Genomic DNA, 22,117 nt, shown 5'->3' with positions numbered 1-22,117 from the left:
ACGATAAAAACTGTGACGATAGAGGTAATGCAAGCTCAAAACTAACTTTAGAACTATGGATTAAAAAAAATAAATAAATGTATTTAACTTCATAAGATAATTTTGAGAGCCTACCGATGTTCCAAGCATACTAAAAGATTCCAAATATCTGATGTCCTTAATAAAAAATTACCAGACTCCCAAACAGAGGTATGACTAAAATTATAAGAAGCCTCCAGGTAAAAAAGCAGACGATAAAGACCAAACTATGAAGGGAAATCATATTAATGCTATTATGATCCAGAAATATTTAGATTGGAGAAATAATGGTTAGAAAACGGGCGCTAAGAAATGTATATCCAAAGAGCAGCTCTACAAAATCTCTACCTGTGTGAGGGATGGATCTCAACAAAAATAATCTTTCCAAAAACAAATCAAGGTGTGGTAAGCGATATGCAGCTTTGAAGCTCAAAATTTTAGTCGGCATTACCGAACTTTCTGAGACATTTTGATAGAAAAATTATTGGATTGACATTTATTGCCTCTTTTAATTGACAAAATATTTCAAAAAATATTTTCTTTAACCTCTCTTAGTAATAAATAATTTATTTAAGAAAACCGATGGATTTTTATTGAGAAGATGTGGGTCCATCATAGTCAATTGTAAGAGGTAATGACATCTAACTATACTGGGCTACAGAATCAAACAGTTTTGAGATCTTAAGAGGAAAAATATACATAGTAAATTTAAAAATCACTTCTAAAATCTTAAAAAAAAATCATAAGAAAATATTGGAGTAAACATAGCATAACTTCATTTTAGAGTAAACATTTTCTTTATTTCCACATAGAAGCCTTCTTCAATTATATACTTGTATACAGGTAACCTATTTTAGTCCTCCGAACGTTAGAACTTTATTAATTTCTTCACCCCAATTACTTATTTATTAGTTAAAACATCGTGTGGAAGCGCCTACGAACTACATTTTCACAGTACAGTACGAAACAATAAAAGTAGAGTACAAAAAAATAGAAAGAGAAAAAAATATCACTAATACTTTTTGCATTAGAAGTAAGCAATATTTCGATTTTCCGACATTGCATGCCACTACAATAAATGAAAATGGTTCATTTATAATCCATAATCCAAGCGATTTTATTACACAAACACATATGAGGCACGCACACGACAACAAACGACACGAAATGAAACCCAAATTCATTTATACTGACATATGTATGTATGTATGTATTGCAATGTTTCCATAAGAATGTATTGCTCATAGTTCATGAATTGCTGAGTGGGGTTTTATAGCGCATTGCAGCAAGCAAGCAAACAATTGTCCCCAGCGTGCTATATATACAAACATACATATAAACACACATTGCCTATCCATGTGCGTTTTTACTTGTGACTTTAATCGAATAAATTCCAAAGTTTAGTTATGTGCCAAATTGGCGGAGGTGCCGAGGGCTTCACAGGAAAACACAAACACCTACACACACACACATCTCACATACATACAAATGTACAGCCGCTCTAAGCATGACATAGAAATGTTATGATTGGGGTAGCATGGCCGCCAAAGCTGGAGATTGACCTCTTATTCGCCTCTAGCTTTTGTTTCGACATTTCAATGGTAGAATTTTTCTGTTCTGTTGTGCTAAACGTATAATCTCATATGTGAGTATGAGTATGTGTACGCTTGCAGCAAAGTGTGCGTGTGTGTGTTAGAAAAGCCTAAAAGCTAAAATTCATTAAAAAGGGTGAGAGAAATGTACGCATTATTTTCGAAATTGTGCCTTATGTAACTGGTATAATTTTTGTTTTAGTGAAATTGCCTGCGCAATGTAATGAGGCCGGTAGCGAAAAAACTGAACTTGTGGAACAGCTTTTATAATTTTTTTAGAACAAACTTGAAAATAATTTCTGTAATGTTAAAATGTTCTGTAAAGTGAAATTTATAAATTTAGAACTGATTCAGAATTTAAAAAGTACTTAAAAAATATACCGTTTTAGATTATAAAATTTAGTACTAAAATATTCTTGTAAAAAACTATTTAGGCAAATCGTAGTTATTCACTTTTATTTTAGTACCATTTATTTGTTTTAAGGAAATGAACTCGAATTTAATACTTTTAAACGTCTTCAATAATGTTAATTTTTTAGTATTTAATATTTAGTACTAAAATATATTTCCAAAAATGTACTAAATTTTATTTTTGAGTAAAATATTAGTACTAATATGAAGTTATCAAACATCTTTAGTACTAACACCTATTTAAAAAAAAATAGTACTAAATTATTTTCAAAAAAACTAGTACTAATCTCGCTTTTGAAAAAATACAAAAGTACTAAATTTTGTTTTTGAGAAAAATATTGGTACTAATATGAAGTTGGCAAACATCTTTAGTACTAACACCTATTTAAAAAAAAAATAGAACTAAATTATTTTCAAAAAATAGAACTAAACTCACTTTTGAAAATATACAAAAGTACTAAATTTTGTTTTTGAGAAATATATTGGTACTAATATAAAATGGACATGCAATTTTAGTACAAAAGTTTATTTAAAATTTTTAGTACTAAATTATTTTCAAGAAAAATAGTACTAAACTCAGTTTTGGAATACTTAATCTTATTTTTTTATAAAAATATTAATACTAATATAAATTGGGCATGCAATTTTAGTACTAAAATGTATTTAATTTTTTAGTACTAAATTATTTTTAAAGAAAAATAGTACTAAATTAAATTTTTTAAAGCAAATATAAAACTCAACCCTATATAAAACATTTTTGCGTGTACTAACTTCTTCCGAGGTTTCGTACTAACACCTCGTTTCGGAAAAGTTAATGTAAATAGTACTAATTTCAATTGACGACATTTGTAGTTGGACGGAATAAACTATATGAGAAACTGGCGTTGAATGCGTGAACTAACACAGTGCCTACAGTCAGAAGAGATAGTACTAAACACATGACTTTGAGAAAGGCTATTAAGTAAGATTAGTATACCTTAAACCGAACCAAATTATCGTTCTATTTTGATATAGTAAATGAATTTGGTACTAAATTAAAGCTTGAGAAATGAAATGTGGCAAAAGTGTGTTTTTGTGTAGTACTAATGTTATTTAAATCATTTCGTACTTACTCCAAACTTAGTACACATTTTATGGAAGAGATTTAGTACTTCATACTTATTTTCTTTAATAATTTAGTACTTAGTAGGTTGTATTTCTTAGGTTGTCGGTAATATAAAAGAACTTTATAATGTGGAAAAAAGTGTTTTTGGGTAGTACTAAGTTTATTTAAATCCTTTAGTATTTACTCCAAAATCATTTGAAAAATTTAGAAATTAGCACTAAAACTATTTGAAAGATTTAGACCTCATTTGTAACATTTAGAACTTAGTACTAGTTTTGAACAAAATTTATTGCTTCATACATTTTTTTTCTGATAATTTAGTACTTAATACAAGTTTTAGTTTTATTGTAACTTTTAGTACAACAATTTTAATTCCTGAATGTAATAACTTTTACTAATTGTATGGAAAATTTTTAGTACTTCATACCATTAAATAAAATAATTTAATACTTAGTACTAATTTTATTTGGAAGATTTAATACTTACTATGAATTTCATTTGATAGATTTACTGCTTCATTTAATTTTTTTTTTTTGATAATTTAGTACTTAGTGCTAATTCTGAATTAAATACTTCGATGTAACTTTTAGTAAACAAGTCTATTTACTAAATATTCAAATTATTTCAAATATATATGGTAATTTTTTAGTAGTACTAAAAAGTATTTAGAACACATGAAACGATATTTCTGCATTCAGATCTTCACAAAATTTTCATAAAAAAGTATGAGTATAATAGTCTCACTTTAAGCATGTATTGTACTGTAGAGATTTTGTACTAAAACCAAACTATGAGTTAAAATGACTGTAAATGAACAAGTTACAGATTCAGATTTAGTACTAATTGCAAGCTCTCGAGACAAAGTTTCGATAATAAGTAGAAATATGAAAAGTACAGTGCGGAACTGTAGTATTTTAGCTTAGCTTTTATGTAAAATAAAGCCTTCAAAGAGATGCTGAGTTTCTAGATTTTCCTACAGGGTCACTTTCACATACACATGTATCCAGAAACCTCACATATTTGTAAAAAACTGCAAGTTATGCTAAGCTTGGGTAATATACAAAATCAGCAACTCTGAAGACTTACATTAAAGCACGGTTCTACTAGTAGTATATTGCGTATGTATTTGTTATTTGGTTTGCTTATTGAAAATTGGTCCTTATCATTTTAATAGGCCAACAGCAGTAGCAGCATCATCAAGAGAAGTGCCAGCAATACAATCATTAGTGGCATTACTGCCTATTAAGCATAGAAACGAAGAATATAGAAGCTACTTGGCGCATTATTAGCTACATATATAAACAATTGCAGCAATCAGCAGCATTAATTTCGGCAACAAAGCAAATACTGCGTGAATACATGGCAAATGTGCGAGAGTAAAACAAAAAAAACAAAAAAAAATGTTGCTTATTTGCAAAATGCGCTCTAGCACTGGAAGGCAAAAACGGTGGCAGGCAGGCTCTTCAAGCGTTTTGTATTACTGCAGATATGTATGTATGTATGTCTGCATGGAAATTTTGGTGTTTTTGCTGACTCGACATAGCATTAAGACACAATGTGTTGGCATTTACACATTTGCAACATTCTCACAAACACATATCTACCTACATATATGAGGCAATGAGCATTAACGCAAATCATGCAATCACATTCAAAAAGCCTGCGCTGTATATGTCAGCTAGTAGGCAATTCATCACTGGCGCAATATGGCGTAGAGACGTCCTTGCTGACTAGCTTCATCAGCCTCACAAACTTCATAGGCATCATAGGCATCACAGTCATCACAGGCTTCCCAGGCAGCACAGACCCGGCCGTTGGCAACAGCAGGCAATAATTGCCTACAAGCTTTTGCGCTTTACGCTGCGCATAATTAAACAATTGTTTGATGAACTCTCGTCACGTTTTTGTTTTTGAGTTTTACCTCCATTTTTATTATTATTATTTGTTATGTACGGTTTGCCTCCACTCACCCCGGCTGACCAGCTGTTAGTGCAGTAAAGCACTGTATGAGAGAGTATAAAGTTCAGCAGGCAGCCGTGAAAGCGTTAATTTGCTACCTTTCATTACGACTAAGTCAGCTACTCACTGTTTGAGCCCGTTTGCCCCATCACTCACTAACGCGCTGTCATACCTTCAAACGGTCACGATGTATGGAGTCATCGGCGTCGGTAGGCACTTTGAAAATGCAATTAACGATGGGTGCTTAATGTCTGTGCGTGATATTATGCCATTTCAGCCAGGGAATGCTGCAGTGTTTTAACCCAGTAAACTTAACGATTGCTATAATGTGCGCAAGTTTGTAGCTGCGCTCAGGAGGAGAGCTCTTTAAAGCGTTCAACTACTCAAGAACACTGAAACTTCATTAACTCTAAAAGGTTTAAAAGAAACTGTTATAGTGAACAGCGATTATTTCTAACTCTCCGACTCTCTTTTTTTTTCTAATTTATTCTCTGTACTTCCTCACTCAGTGTCTATCAAATTTAGGATATATCTGTTGAATGACTATATTTATTAGCTCTATTACTCAGACAATAAGTTTAATAAAAGTTGGGTCCAATTTAGGTAAAAACTTATACAAGAGAAGAGTTGTAGAGAGCCTGAGCTAAACCCTTGCAGAGAGAGAGAGAGAGGCTAAATATCATTCAGAAGCGGTACTGGATCTGACCAAAGGAGGTAATTGTCTTCTATAAAGAGTTAGTCTAGAGCGTGGCATATTAACTGGAACGCACTTTTTTAGACGAAAGTTTAAAAAATTTGGGATTCAAAACCTCTTCAGGATCCTTTTTTTATGATATAATTTTTCTAATAATCACATATTATATTGATTATTGTAACAAAATTTGATAAAAATTGTAATCCCGGGATTGTAATTATCGGTATTCAAAATATTCACTTTGGGATCCCGAACGTTTTTATGATACATTTTTTTCTAAAAATCATATATTTCTTGACTTGTAAAAAATATGAAAATAATTGTAATCCCGGATTATGTGGATTCAAAACATTCACTTCGGGATCCCGAAAATTTTGATGATATATTTGTTTATAATAATCTCTTATTATACGAGTATTTTTCATTTTTTTTCATCATTGGAAAATATGTTTCTCAATCCCGAAATGTCGGGATTAAAAATTTTCTATTCGGGATCCCGAAATTTTTTTATGATATATTATTTCAAATTATACATTGTATATAGCAACTTTCGAAAAAAGATTTAATCTCGAAATTTCAGGATTCAATACCTGCTCTTCGGTATCCCGAAAATTTTTTATGGATTTTTAATATCCAAAAATTTTCAAGATATTTAGTCATTTATGTACACAAGATAATCGTCCCAAATATTTGATATTTCATAAATTTCACTGCCAGCCTAGAAATCCAGCGCAGAATCACTCTTGATTCCAACAGGTGCTACTTTGAACTGAGTAGGCAATTGAAAAGTAAAGTCCTCTCTCGACGAACTAAAATTAAACTCTACAAGTCGCTTATCATTCTCATCCTGCTATATGGTGCAGAAGCGTGGACGATGTCAACATCCGATAAGACGACACTAGGAGTTTTTGAGAGAAAGGTTTTGTGCAAGATTTATGGTCCTCAGAACATTGGCAACGGCGAATACCGCAGATGATGGAACGATGAGCTGTACGATTTATAGCCGACATTGACATAATTTAGTGATGAAAAAGACAGCGGCTACACTGGCTAGGTCATGTTGTCCGAATGGACGAAAACACACCAGCTTTGATATTTTGTGTTCGTTGCAGTACCCGCCGGAGGAAGCCGTGGAAGAGGAAAGCCTCCACTCCGTTGGTGGGACCAGGTAGAGAGCGATCTGGTTACACTTGGGATCTTCAACTGTCGCTGAACTGCGTGGGAAAGATAGAAGTGGCTCGCTATCACTGATTCGGCTATAACCGGCTAAACGGTTTCTACCTGAAACACATACATCATGCTCCCAGCCTAGCCTAGCCTAACACTCTTTGAGCTGACAAAGACAACCAAGAAGAAGTTGCAATTTCAAATGTATTTTTCGGTTTTTTGTGAGTGTAATGTGTGTGTAATCTCCACACCAATCTGAGCATGTCCTCCACCAATTCCTTACTGGGCTGTCAGTGGCTCAATAACTATTAAAATTGTATTATACATATTACACGTGACGTGCGTCTGTGCTTGCTTGCCACAATAATAACGGGATATTAACACCGCACACTTTTATCGCTTGTAATTAATATTTATTGTAAATTATTTAATACTGGAAATTGTGTGTGTTAAATTTTATTCCAGCTTGCCTATGGCAGGACGACGACCATGACACCTGAAAGCACACGCACACCGAGAGAGAGAGAGAGAGTGAAACAGTTAGTTTGATTGGAGTGAAAGGTCGACAGTATCCTTTTTCACAGACACACACACACACATAGGCACGCACACTCGCCCACTTTGTAACGCCAGCGCTTTGGCATAAACAAAGCGCCCACTTGTGAATAATTAATTTTGTATATGCGTTTAAAAGGATAAAGCGCAATACAACAACAATATATTACTGCTAGTGGGTGGATATTTACTGTTTTTAAAGGCTATGCTATTAATGTTTGTTTTTGGTATTTATGCGCGAGTGCATCGTAATGAAAGTCCAAGCGGAGCTTACTATACACACAGTTATTTGCAAGTACAAAGGTAATTATGCACACACACACATACATACATCCAGCTTAAACACACCAACGCAGCACTTCATTTGATATTTATGAGTTATGTCAAAAAGAGTACAAACTCATTTTACATCGCGGTTTTCGCATAATATTTATTACAATAAACCAAATGAGCCCACACACCGACTCTCTCTTCCTCTTATTATACAAAGCATGCCTTGCAACAATGTAGAGATGTATGTATGTGTGTGTGTGTGGCAAGTGCAGCGCCCAGCATCAACTGGATTATAATGCAACGCAATTAACTAAGCGAATTAGTGGCACAGCACACGCACAGCTGTTGTGCAACCATGCGGTTGGGGTCAATCAAAGCGCACTGCACATACATAAATGCATATGGATTAGTGGCGATATGCGTGTGGACTGTGGCCAAATGTAGGATTAGATTGAAAATGCTGTAATTTATTAGCTGTTTATGATGTTATTGTTGTTGTTTAAGCAGAAAAATAATATTTAATGAATGCAGTGGAAATATTTGTTTATGAATTATTGAGAAAAATTTTCACTTGAAAATAAGAGAGAAATTAGTGTAATTCACACATTTTCGAAGAAATTAGAAACTAAATCAGAAAATTTTCAGAATAAAATTTCAGTTCACAAAATCTGTGATGATATAGGGTATTTAGGTTAATTTAGCTCAATTAAAGACACTGTACACTTCATATTTTTACTTACATATATCGCCCATACAAGCTTATAGCCTTTTCCTAGCTCCTGTGTGAGCTAATTGATCAATTAACCGGACTCTGCTCGATTATAGCCTTTTTACACAGGAGCTAATTGCTCAATTAAACGGCCTCTGCTTTATTAAGGGGTTATATACAGTTAGACGGCCGAAAAAAAGTGAATTTTCCAGAATTTTTTCTGAGAAAACTTTTTAATTTATTGATCCACAAATTTATACACATATTATGGTATCTTTTAACTGTATTTTAAGACTTAGCACTAGTAAAAATATTTAATCTAGTAATTAGTCGAAGGAATAAGCAAAATAAATTTTTTTGACAAAATGCCGGTTTCTCAAAAAAAAAATATATTCTTCACCGAAATTTCGGCCTTAAATTGTTTATAAAAAAAAAATATTTATCGGAGAGAAAAAATTTTCGATTAATTACTAAAAAATATATTTAATCGTGTTAAAATTTGAGACTAATCGGTCTAGCCGTTTTCGAGTAATGTTGGTCACCGACTTTGAAAATACCATTTTGAGAAAAACGCGTTTAAAGTTTGGACCTTGTACTTAAAAGCACTCTGAAACGCCTTTTCAAATTTTTCATTTGCTTGTAACTTTGAAAATATTCACCGGAACGATATGAAATTTTCTGTGTGTACTCTTAAATATATGTACATTAAGAAAATGAAATTAAAAAAAATCGATTTTTTGAAAATTCTAACTGTATATAACCCCTTAAGATCGATTTATCATACAAAATAAAAATCTACATTCATTAAGTGTTAATTGAATTTTAATCGACTTGACAATGAAATGCAACTCTGCGCCAAAGACCGTAGTTGTAATTATATATACATTCTTGGTCTGGCTGTATTTTTTGTAAAAAAAAAAGCTACGGTAGATGTCGCTGCTAAAAATAGCAATCAGCTGATGAAACTAACCAACTTCTTATGAAAAGCAAAAACAAAAATGTATAACAGCTGATCGATTCTCGAGTAGCCGGCAGTGCGAAGGGCAAAAACTGGTTTCTCACTCAAAATTGTATTATAATTGATCAATTAATTTGGCTGTGTGAAAACTCTATTAGAGAACATTTTCTCAATAATTCGATTTAAGTTTTGACAGCACAAGAAAGCAAGAGAGACCATGAGAGAGTAAAAAAGAAGACTATAATAATTTTCAAATCTTTTCACTTTGCTGAAGTCGAATCATCTTCATACTGTCTGCTCGTCTCCCCCTTGTTGTTCCCACTAGATAACTGTTTCATCAGTTTTACTCTCAATTCTCTACCAAAGTTAGGCTAAAATGACATCATTCACAATGATTTACTTCAATTCATGTTCCTACAATAAATTCAAAATATATAAGCTGCTGAGAAAACTATACTTGAATTCACATCTCTCTCTAAGATTTTTAATATGAAGATATTTACTACGTCTGAACACCCCCTTAATTCGCTGAGCAAAGTTTCCCTTACTAATATTTTTAAAAGGTCTGCAACTCTCAAAAACAAGTCTAATTTCCTTACAAATTTCGGAGAATTAAATTTTATCATTTATACCCAGAACACTCATGAGGAACTTTGATTGTCCAGATCGCGATTTAAAAGCAAATTAGCAAAGACACATACCAAATTTTTCAAGTCTGCTTCATTTAGGCTGAGATCATTTACTGGGCTATCTGGTAATATAAGGCCATTTTATTGGCACTTTCTCTCAAAAAAATATGGATAGACATATCAGCTGTACGAAGTCTACGTTTAGCAGACTCGAAAACCAATGAGAGAACCTTTTCTCACCCTTGTTCTGTAGAGATGTTACTGATAAATCATAGCATGAATATAAAAACTTGCTGAACCGAAACTAATAAGTTTTTAGAACTCAGTTTTTGAAGTTTAAAAGACTTGTTCCAACATGATTCCTTATAAGTTTCAAATTAGAAGGAAAGAGAAATGATGCTATGCCGAACAGTTTCAGAAAATCCGGGAAAAGTACAATGGAAAGCACCAAGAAACCGTAAACGAAACTGCCATACAGATTATAAAATAACCAAATTTTCAATCTAAGGAACCTTGAAAGCTCAATTTTTCTCCAAAGTTTGACGAGATCTATCAACAAACAGTTTTCGAATTCGCTGAAAGAGCCAAAGGTTTTCTCAAAAATCGAGTTAGAGAAGTGTTTCGACGATTGGAAGAAGGGTACTTTTTTGAAGGCGACAACATTAAAGAAGACGAATGAATAAAGATTTGTTTCAAAAAACGAAATTTCCCGTTATTTTTTGAACACACTACGTATACTAATGATAAGATACAGACAAGAATTGCTTTCTTATAATAGGACTTCAACCAAGAAACCACAATTTATTTTTTCTATATAAAATATCACCGCATCCTAGAAATACACATGAAAGAACACTACTATATCTGATGTCTCATAAGAAATGTCAATCTTATGAAACACTTAAATATCCATATATGTATATGCGAGGCTCATGAATATGCATGAAAATCAAACATATAATATAGGAGCGCCGAAGCATCACTGCGTTTAATCTATGTACGCTGATAATATATTCATGACAAATTGCACTTATATGGTAATCGATGTGTGAGCAGCAGATACATAATGAGAATGAGAATGACGAAGGGAAAAACTGACGGGTGGTGAGGAAAAACATGCGAATAATTAAAACACGAAGATGCTTTCAGCTGACACAGAGTGAAATGGAGTATGGATGTTAAAGCACAAGCAGGCACAGCTTTGGGAGTCGGCGCGCCAAGGGTAGATGGATGTGAGATGATGACTGGCTGGCTGGCTGCTAATGAAACAGGACGAACTTTGTCTTGAGCGGAATATGAAACGGACGAAGTGCTGTCATTAAAAACATGTAAAATATTCGTAATGTGATGTAAGGAAACATTAAAAAAAGGTAAAGTACAAGCGACGCGCGGTCGATGGAGTGAGTAGAGAGGAACTCAGCGGTAGAGTGTGAGCAGCAATGTGAATGAGATAAAGGTGGCGGGCGACGCATTTTTGACATGGCAGTGATGGGTTTGTCAAAGTCGTACGCAGCTAAAGGGTATGTAAGCGTGTGAAGAGTTTACGAAGTACATTACGATGCAGCACGAGAGGAAAGGTTGAGCGGAGGACAGCGACAGTTGAGGTAGGACGAAGGAAGCAATGAACGAGAAAGTGAAGTGACAGGCGAAGTATTTGAGGTGACTGTGTGACTTGACTGACTGACGGACTGGCAGGCGGATGGTCGCACAACGACAAGCATCGACTGACAGTGAAGCTAAGTAGACAGGAGCACCGTGAGACAGAGGAACAAAATGTGTGAGCCAGAGAGAGAGAGAGAGAGGAAGTCGTTGAAGAAACATTGAGCTAACGGAGTACGAGCCGTGAAGTCAAAAGAATATTTGTGGCTAACAAAAACCGTGCGAAGTAACGAATCTATCAAAAATGTATTACGGGAGTACAACGGAAGGCCAGCTTGTGAGCTTGGTACTTCACCGGTGTTTGTAGCGCATAAGGGAGGTAAGGTAGGAAGTTGGAAAGACAGAGAGGCGGAACTGTGGAATGCCGCGACGATTAAATGCACGCAATATTGGCAGTAAGTGTATGCGACAAGCGGTAAAAATGGAGGCGACATGACCTCTGAAGCGCCAAGCTAAAATATGCTGCCGGAATGGAAGGAATGGAGTGGAGTCGCATGGAATGGCATGGAGTGGAGTGGAGTGGCGCACAGCTTACAAAAGGACGAAGGAGTGGGATGTTTCGAGTCAACAGACTGTAAAACTGTGAAGAAGTATAAACGAAGATGGGGTGTGAGTTTAATGCGAGCGCTGAGGACCGACGATAGCATCGAATAAAAGGTGAAAATGGCGCACTTCCTACCTTCCTACACCACCAGCTACAAAAGAAAAACAGGCGACGTTTTGTCTCGTGACGCGTCGCTTGTTGGGCAAATATGATTGCGTGAGCGGCGAGGCAGAAAACCGACAAGCACTTGCTGTGGCACGAAACGCAAGCACGGAGAACGAGTGTAGGCAAGAGCCTCAATTGGAAGCTTGTAGCGCAGCTATATAAAGGTGGGCGGTAAAGCGGAGGTGAAAGCCCGCACACATAATATGGTATGTATAAATACTTAAGTGGAAAACGGCAGTATCATGCACGAGCGTATATTGCAGATTTTCTAGCTTAATTTTCACGCATACAAAAACAATATGTGTGTGTGTGTGAATGGCAACAAAATGGGGAAAAGTCGGCTAGGAGGTTGCCATAAAATCACGTGTGTACTGATGTTGCGGTACATTTCACTTAGCTATGCACAGGTGTATATGTATTTGTTGTTGTACATACTGTTTGAGGACAGCGAGTTTTTCTTGTGCGCCATTAACGGCAGTTAGGTCTACAGCAAATTGCTGGTTGTTGTTGGTGGAGGCGGGGAAGTGTTGAAAAATTTGTAGCCGGTTTAAGCGAAGCCTTACAAAGCAAAGACTGAGGAGAACCAAAAACAGAAAAAACAAATATGGCAGCAGTCAGTCGCTAGGGAAACTGGTCCAGCAGCCACATATGCGTCAAAGCATTTAGGCGATATACTAAGCGACAATGCGACAGCGACAGCAATGGACTAAGCAAAGCGTTAAAAAGGAAGAATCAGAAAAAAATTCGAAAAAATATCACAAAAATAAAGAAAGAAGAAAAGAGAAAACCAACAAAAAAAAAATACATATGTAAGGTACAAATTTGCCGCTTTCAATTAGGAATGGGGCGGCTTAGGCGACAGCCAACAGCCGACAGCCATCGGTGCATGCAAGCAGGCAATGACATCTCTCAGTGCTACAAAGGCGAGCACATGACAGGTGAAAAAGAAGCCTATACAAAGGCGCCAAAGCATTTGTGTGCTATTTCGAAGTAAAACGAAATTGAAGTGCGGTGTTGTAGTAGACTACGAAACAATTTTTTTTAGAAATACTTATGCGACAAAATAACACGACAATACGTACAAATGTTCAAGTCCCTGTGGTGGTGTCGAGCGACTGCAATTTGATTGTAAAAACAATATGAAACAGTTAATAACACAACAAACATAGAAAAAAAAATATAGTTAGATAATATATAACGAAAATTATACCGAGAAAATGCTAAAGCTAAGTTATGCATTAAATGGAGATGAAAATAAATACATAAGACAGAATGATAAATGAATGAAATTGTGTGGCAGAAATGAAAAAATGAAATAATAATAAATTAAATTAAATTAGAAAAAAAGTAATATGGCGAATGTTAGTCCATTTATTGTTTAAATAATAATAATAACTTGAACTCTTGAATTGGCAGTAGAAGTCAAATTTCATAGAAATTGCATTCCAAAAACTCAATGCCTCTCTAACTCGAAGTTTTTTTGTAGACTATGGTGATTCGAGTTAGGAAAGTTCAACTGTAGTATATCTGAGGATTTCTATTTTAATTTTTTAGGATTTTTTTCATCTTAATCACTGCTAAAATCACTGCACGAACTTTCAAATAAATTAAAAATATATGAAGAGTGCAAAATTGCAACCCGCTAGATGGCGCTGATGTCAAATTATTGCGAAAAATCTTATTTGTGGTTCGAGTTGGTTTGAATTCGAAATTTTGATACTGAAAATATACGTATACATATGTATAAGACAAAAAATATCGTCTTTCGCTCGCAATAGAATCGAATTATTAATGACAATTATAATTTAAATTGTTATTAAACGAAAAAAACATAAGTCGGCAAAAAAGGTTACACCAGGTGGCGCTAGTGTTGACTATTAATAAAAAATAGTTTTATGGCTTTTTTGATTACTAAAATAGCTTTCAGGCAATTAAAATTTGGAAGTCTATCGCTCCAAAATGTTGGAAGCTTATATATATACATATATCGAAAATAGTTCTCTTCTTCCTTAGCAAGACAGTGCTGGGTGGAGCATTGCTTCCGTAACTATCTACCTCCAAATTCCTCGATCTGTTACTAAGCGCCACCAGCTTTTCATGATCATCTTTGTGAGGACATTAATCACTTCAACTCTCCATCTTTTCATTGATCTGACCTTGAATCGTTACCAACTGGCTGTTTCTTGAAGGCTTTTCACGACGTTCTTTGATTTGCCATTCTTTCGATATGCCCAAGCCAGCGTATTCGCTGGACTTTTATGAATTATATGACGCTATGTCCATTAATGACAGCCACTTAACCTAACCTAACCTATGTCCATTAATGCGATGTTTGAGCTCAGAGTTCTATCTAATACGATATGTGGCATCATCCAGCATGATTCGACCGCATATTTTTCCAAATATTTTCCTTTCAAGCGTTACTATATGGTTCATGTCTGCCGCCTTCAGACTCGCTCAGACTTCACAACCGCATGTCCGAATCGGACGCAGGAGTACATGATACACACGCTTTTGGCTACTCGACAAGAGCTTGGTCTTCATTAGTTTTACAAAAGTTAAGTATGTCCTATTTATGGCTTACAGCCTTTCTTGTATGGCAATGGCTGTGTGATTGTTGGCGCTTAACACAGCCTCAAGATACTTAAATTCTTCTAGAGCTTCAAAACATAAGCTGCCAATACCAATGTCATCTGACTTTGTTTTTGTTTTGCTCCGTAGCATATACTTGGTATGTCGTTCCAAAAAGAAATTATAGATCAGGTCAATAAGTATTGGTGATTTAGTAAGACTATCGAAGGGTACTACAGTGAACTTAGAAGGAAAGAAAATACACATATTCTCATTAGAGAACTGTCTTGCTGAGAATTTGGGTTTTGGTACCCAAGTTATGAGTTATAATCGATTTAAAACTAAAATGGGCTATATGATCAAGTTTGAAGCTAAAATTAAGATTTTTATATCCATAAACTATTATAGTCAACGACTATGGTATAAATTTGCGATGAAAGTCTCTGAAATAAAACTCAGCCATGGAGAATCTCCAAATATATTAAAGAACATTCAACACCATTATTATTTAATGTCAGTGTTCTTAGATACAAATTCATCATTCACCGTTTTTGAATATAGGGAGTGTGGAAACCTTTATATGTATACCTTTATATGAAATGAATCTCTTAAATCTTTAGTAAAGATTATTTGAGAGAGTATAACCCTTAAACAATAGAACATTAACTAGAAAAACAAAACAATTCTACAGCTCTAATACTCTTAAGAGTAATTGAACCAAATAGAATAATAGAAACCCCACAATTAACTTAAATCCAAAACAAAAAAATAAAAAATAAAAATATAAAAAAGCTTAAATGACAATTCTAAAAGAAAAATCAAATAAATAAACCAAACGAGGGTGAAAGATATAAATGAATTAAAGTGGCACACAAGTAAATCACGTATAACCTCCAGCGACACCCTTAAAACAACTGAAACAAGTGCGCCCCTTGTAATAAAAAAATAAATAAAAGCAACAACATAATAAAAAAAGAATAAAAGCAACAACAACAACGGAAAAAAATAACGCTGTCAACACCGAAATAGTCAGGCGTCAGGCGTCAGGTGTAAAAGGCAGCAACCGGCCGCTAATGACGTTGACAGCAAACAACAATAATAAATGTGTGCAAATGAATAACAACTAAAAAAACAAAAACAAAAGCAACAATCACCATATACAATATACAGCTAGGCGCTGCTGACAACATTTGGCAATTACAGTTACAAGAGCAGTTTTTTTCTTTCGTTTTCTTGGCTGGCCCCCCACAATGGCTAACGTTGTTATATATTTTTTGCTGTTGTTGTTGCTGTATATAATACCCGTAAGCGCCTATACTAGTTGCTGCTGTTGTTATTGTTGACTTTAATATGTCTGTTAAATCACGTTTGACACGCCGTATAAGCGTTTCGGCGTCTATGTGCCACTGTGGCATTGTGGCGGTATGTCTGAGTGTGTGTGTGTGTGTGTTTGTGTTTGGACTGGGTGACTAAAACATCGTTTTTATTGGTCATTAAAATGATAATTTAAATTTTCTAATTTATATTTTGAGTATCATAAAAAATGCGGTAGCCGACCGGCGTTGGCAGTTAGCTGTAAACATATTTATATACTTATAAATATAGCTACGCTTGATATTCGTCTTTAAAGCGATTTCGTATGATTTATCTCGTTTTGTTTTATTCATTTATGGCGCTGTGGAATGCGAGAGCTTAGAGTTAGCGCATATTTATGTTTGCCATTTATTGGGTCAGTGGGTTGGGAGGCACGTAAAAGTAATTTTTCGCTGGAAAGTACATTTTTTTCATAGAAATCGTTGTTAAAAACTCTTAAAAGGGTTGTTAAGAGCTTGATCTATTGAATTTATTCGAGGAACCCACAAAACAGAAAAGTTCCAACATTTTCTGAAATATTTTTTAGGGTTACAGCGAGATCGAGCCTTCTTCTTAGAATAATTTTTATATTCCCCCAGCTGTTTCTGTCTTCAACTGCAGTCTGTTTCACCAGAATTAGGTAAATAAGTAAGGTCTGAGTTGGTTCTTCCTAGTCTCATATCGTAGAGATCATCCCAATGGTGACTTATATAAACTATTGGTCCCCATTTGTATAACTTTCCTCTGGATCAATATCCTTTCATCCAAGAATTAACCTAAACACGATCTTAACCGAGGATAATGTCATCCCAGATAATCTCAGACAGTAAACTCACTTCGCAGAAGAAGAGCCCCCGCTAGATCCTCATATGTATCAACTTCGAACTCAGGAAAACACTAAATAGACTTCTATATTTTTGAAAACGCATTGTTAATACTATATTTTCCATTCTTACAATTTTAAAACTAACCTCACATCGAGACCAGAAACGAAAACCGATGTGAGACGTTTTATGAAGACAACGAGCTACAAGCTGCGAGGGAACGAAAATTCTAGTTTGTAGGAAATTCTAGAACGATGGTTCCAACTCAATTATCTTATCATAAAAACTAGGTTAGTAAGCCCATACAATGAACAGTCCAAGAAAACTTCGACAGTTCTCTTTGGTTCACTATGCCTTCTTTGAATACGGAAGTAGATTGTAATGTTCAGTTGAATCATTAAAAAATCAAGGAATCAATACCTGAAAAGATCTTTAAGTTTCCGAAGAATTTGTTAAGCGTTTTATTGGGACGTTCTTCCTATTATAATATAGTATAAGACATCCCTATTAAGTCTTATATGAAGCATAGGTTTCTATTTTTATAAATTTATTCTGGATCACTATCCCTTCTTCCAAGAATTCAACTGAATACGACATTAACCGAGAATAATGTCATTCCAGACTAATAAACTTACTTCGCATAAGAAGAGCCCGCCAAAAATAACACTAAAAAGGGCTGAACTATATAAGAAACGAAGGAGAAGCTTACAATCTCATTTATACAACTAGATCCCCCCATATATATCAACTTCGAACTCTTGAAATCACTATATAGACTTCTGTAATGCGAAACCGCATTGTTACTGTCTACAGTCACAAATCTAACCTCACATCCAGATGAACCTGCGATATGAGATTTTTTACTAAGCCAAAGGACTGCAAACTGTTTGGAAGCGAGATGTCTAGTTTGTAGGAAATTCTGAAACTGAAACCATTGTCTTATCATAAAAAGTATTATATTAAGACTATACATGGGATAATAATGAATGGTCAAGTTCAACTTTGGAAGCTCACTTTGGATCAATATTTCTTCTCAGCTTTAGAAGACGGAAGGTGATTTTAAATCTTCAATTGAAGGTCGTATTTTTAGAGGGAGAGAGAGCTTTGGCTCGTATTCTCTTTATCAGGAACTATAGGAAAGTAGCATGATCACTAGAAATATAGTTGACTAAATGCAAATATTCTCCAGATTCAAGGAACTACGAACTTGTCCCCCTTTTAAAAACTAAAAATTCTCTTGATGAATCTACATTTATAATTTTTCTCATCTTAAATGAAAGAATCCTTCAAGGCAATCTCAACCCACGCACCACTTAAGAGCGAACGCCATTACCTGCAACTTCAATGCCTTCAAGTCCTACAAAATAACGGTAAATGCTGTTGCAACTAGCACTAACGGTACACAATGTTGTTTGTATGTAATTAACAACTGTACTGTTGCTGCCACACTTAGCCAAATAACTGTAAATGAGAGCATCACAACACTGTAATTGCATGGAAAATTTACATTTGAAATTGAATTTTGTGCTATTAATGCATTTTCTCATTATAATTACATGGACAAAGTGATTTCAAAGGAAATGCAAATTAATAAAATATGAAAAAAAGCGAGCGAGAGTGCAAATCGTTTTTACTGCGCTTAAATTCCAAGTATGAATTTCATGAAAAATATACGTTAAATTGCTATTTTTTGCTGAGTTTAAGTAAAATTCATTTATTATTTTCAAGCAGCTTTTGCTGTTTTATGTGAAAAAGTAGCGCTTACTGCTGGTAAATCAATAGTATTTTTTTGGCCATTAATTTTAATTAAAGTACGCGATAATAGTTAAATTGTAATTCGTCATGCAGCAAATGCGTGTTATAAAAAATTTACAGTTATTTTATATTACTGCGAAGCTTTTCATCATTATATTGCTTGTCGAAACCAGTTGCCAGCAAATCATTGATATTGAAGCTTGTGAGCAATGACGGCGGATAGTAGAATTTGTGGAGGGGCGACCTCGAGAACTGCCTAGTAATGAGCTTCAAGCGATTCCAATTAAATTAAAAAAAACGTTCGACATATTGGATCCGCCATTATGAATTTTGAAAAAACGAGTAACGAGGCTCAAGCGATTCCGATGTATATTTAAAAAATAGGGGGACACTATTGGATCCGCCATTCTGAATTTTGAAAAACCAACACCGGATTCGTAATCAGCGACCCCGAAAACACCCGAGTAACGAGCTTCAAGCGATTCCGATGAATTTTTAAAAGCGCATTCCGTATATTGTTTCTTTGGGGTTATGGTTTGACGCTGATCTGATGGAGCTGGATGGACTTTGGATTTAGATTCACAAACAGGTTTTTTGTGTGGCTGTGTTATCACTGATATTTTGAGCTTTTAATTTATTTTGAACTTCGTCAACATTTCGGGTTCCTGAATTATAACTTTTTGAATCTCGAAATTTCGGGATTACCACAAATTGTTACCGTAGTAAATTGATTTTACTCCAGAAATGAAAAGAACAAAAGTTGTCCGTTATTTCATATCTATTAAACTGGGATTACATCTTTAAAACCCTGATTATCTGTCTCCTAATTAAAAGATTTTAAATCTCAGGGTTTGAAAACTTGTTCCAAGTGGTTTTTGATACTCTTGTAATAATTTTAAAGCATTTTATTACATTTTTAGAAAACTTTCGGGATCCCGATGTATTAATTTCCAATCCCGAGATTTCGGGTTTGTCTTATTTTACAAAAAACCTTTGAAAATGCTTAATTATAGCTTAAGTGGATTCTCAAACCCGTTTCAGTTATCAAACCGTTGTCTAGTGTAATAACCCCTCTCTTGTTACGCCTTTGAAACGCGTCTCTCAATCAAATAAATAATTTATATTATTTTCCTCCATACATAACAAATCATAAGCTGATGATGCTATGCACCTGGGCTGGTGTTATTGATTGACTATTTTTCCAAGCCATTAAAATGCAAATGCAACCTTAGCTAAAACAAATTGGCGCCATCACGGACAGTAAGAACATAAAAAATGGCAAAAATAATTTTTCTACAGTAAAATAACAGTTTTTATGTCTAATTAAAGCATTTATGATGTTTTGTAATATTTAAGGTCATAAGATGCGTTGTGTTGATTTAATAATAATTTTATAAATTGTGGTACTTACAAAAAATACGCCTAAAAGTCCAACGAGAATTGTGGCAGTAGCATAAATTGCTATTCAAATGGCTAAATCGAAAGCTGCAATGAGAGAAGAGAGGAAAATGCTTATAATTTTAAAATTAAATTTTGAAAACTTTGCTATGACGAGCAAAGCAAAAAAAAAAAGAATTGCATAAAAGAAGCATCAGTTGTATGTATGTGAATAAATGATAATAAAATAGACGAAAACGCAATTAAAACGCGGCGCCAGAGAATAAACTTTTCGACGAAAAATGTTCTAGACCAAAATTCTTTAAATTTGCAGCGAGTGGGAGCTGTTGAGGAAGAGAAAGAAGCGCACACGCCTTAAACTTGATGTCGCAAAAGTCTTAGTCCTCGCTTTTACTTTTATTTTTAGACTAAAGAACAAGCTGAAACTCAGTTTAAAAGCAGGTGGCAACACTCACCACAGACAACTGTAATAATTATAATCAACTGGATTGGGAAGAAAAGAACCGCACAACTTTTTCGTGTCTCGGAGAAGATGGTAAGAAAAAAGAATACAAGTAATAGGACACTGACGCTTCGACAAGCTGCGTAATAAAGTTGAAGGTGTGATTATTTAAAGCGTGAGTTGGAGGTGTATTAATAACGTTGCCACGGTCGGTTGACTGCCTTACTTATATGAATTAACGGTGCGTTACTGTTAAACAGTCTTAGATAAAATGTGCGTTCACAAGGGCGTAACTTGAGATGAGTGGTGAACAGAGATATAGAGAAATATAATTATGTAAATGAGGGGACCAGAGTTGTATTAGGTGACTAAATATTAAAATAAAAAATAATATAAAGTTAGACACCATCGAGATTCAAACCCAGGATGCGAGGACGAATCTACATATGCTTAAGCAAGTAGCGCATAGTTGACCAGAAGATCTCACTTATACAGTTATAAACACTGTTCTTTGTGGTACCATAAAACTCCTAATGGATAGGAAAGGCCCTCACTGTTCGACAAAGCGCTGGAATTTCTTGAGTCGGCTAATGTCAATTCCAGCCAATTCGCTAGGTTCGTCGAAAGTGTGCCTACCAAGGTGGTTCAACCTCAGTTAGCCGGACGAGGAAATGCTTTGATGATTCCACCTCGCCTTCCTCCAAACAGCTTTGGCAGTTTGTATATGCCAGGATCACATCTATGATAAGGCCGACATGACTCTTGTTAAGCGAAAGCAGTTCAGAGGACCCACCGGGCCAAAATCACCTTGCAACTGCAGAGTTGCTGGTTGTTGTCCAGCGCTTGGCGAGCTCACGCGATCTCTGCAAGTCCAGCGCTCGTGCACAAGTAGACCATGGGCTGCCTACTCGCTCCCCTCCCGGTGTTAATGTTGATGAGGTACCCTTACTTGCAAACTTATCCACTTCGCAGTTTCCAATGATTCCGCAGTGACCGGGTACCCACAGAAGTCGGATACCAAACTAGCTAGAAGCTATTGACAAGGATGTTAAACATTCCTTAACCAGACTGGAGCGCACTGTCATCGATTTCAAAGCTAGTATTGCAGCTCTACTGTCAGAATGAATGCGAACCTCTCTGAAGGAGGCCACACTACGGAGCATGTATGTTTACAGATCTTGATCGCAGCCACTACTGCCTGGAAGACACTGCAGTAGTCTGGTTGTCTAATGCTGGTGTTGATTGAGATCTTCCGACAGAAGATTTCCCTTCCCACCTTCCCCTTGAGCTTCGATCCGTCCGTAAAAAAGCTCACTGCACCTCTTCTCCATCGGCT

The 22,117-nt window shown here is 35.1% G+C and overlaps 1 protein-coding gene across 13 annotated transcripts in view; it reads right to left on the bottom strand.

Annotated features, from left to right (window-relative positions):
• LOC105209123 (poly(rC)-binding protein 3) overlaps window positions 1-22,117 on the bottom strand; it is a 211,830-nt gene that overhangs the window by 96,665 nt on the left and 93,048 nt on the right. For 2 of the 13 annotated variants that reach the window (XM_054228549.1, XM_054228550.1), the window contains one exon: window positions 20,353-20,426. The exons of the other annotated variants lie outside the window; for them this stretch is intronic. The gene's annotated coding sequence lies outside the window, so the exon portion shown is untranslated. The remainder of the gene's footprint in view (window positions 1-20,352; window positions 20,427-22,117) is intronic. 13 annotated transcript variants of the gene reach the window in all.

This window comes from Zeugodacus cucurbitae, chromosome 4 (assembly GCF_028554725.1).
Source record: "Zeugodacus cucurbitae isolate PBARC_wt_2022May chromosome 4, idZeuCucr1.2, whole genome shotgun sequence".
In the NCBI taxonomy this organism is placed as follows: domain Eukaryota; kingdom Metazoa; phylum Arthropoda; class Insecta; order Diptera; family Tephritidae; genus Zeugodacus; species Zeugodacus cucurbitae.
The sequence above is the reverse complement of the archived record's forward strand: the minus strand, read 5'-3'. Positions and strand labels throughout refer to the sequence as shown.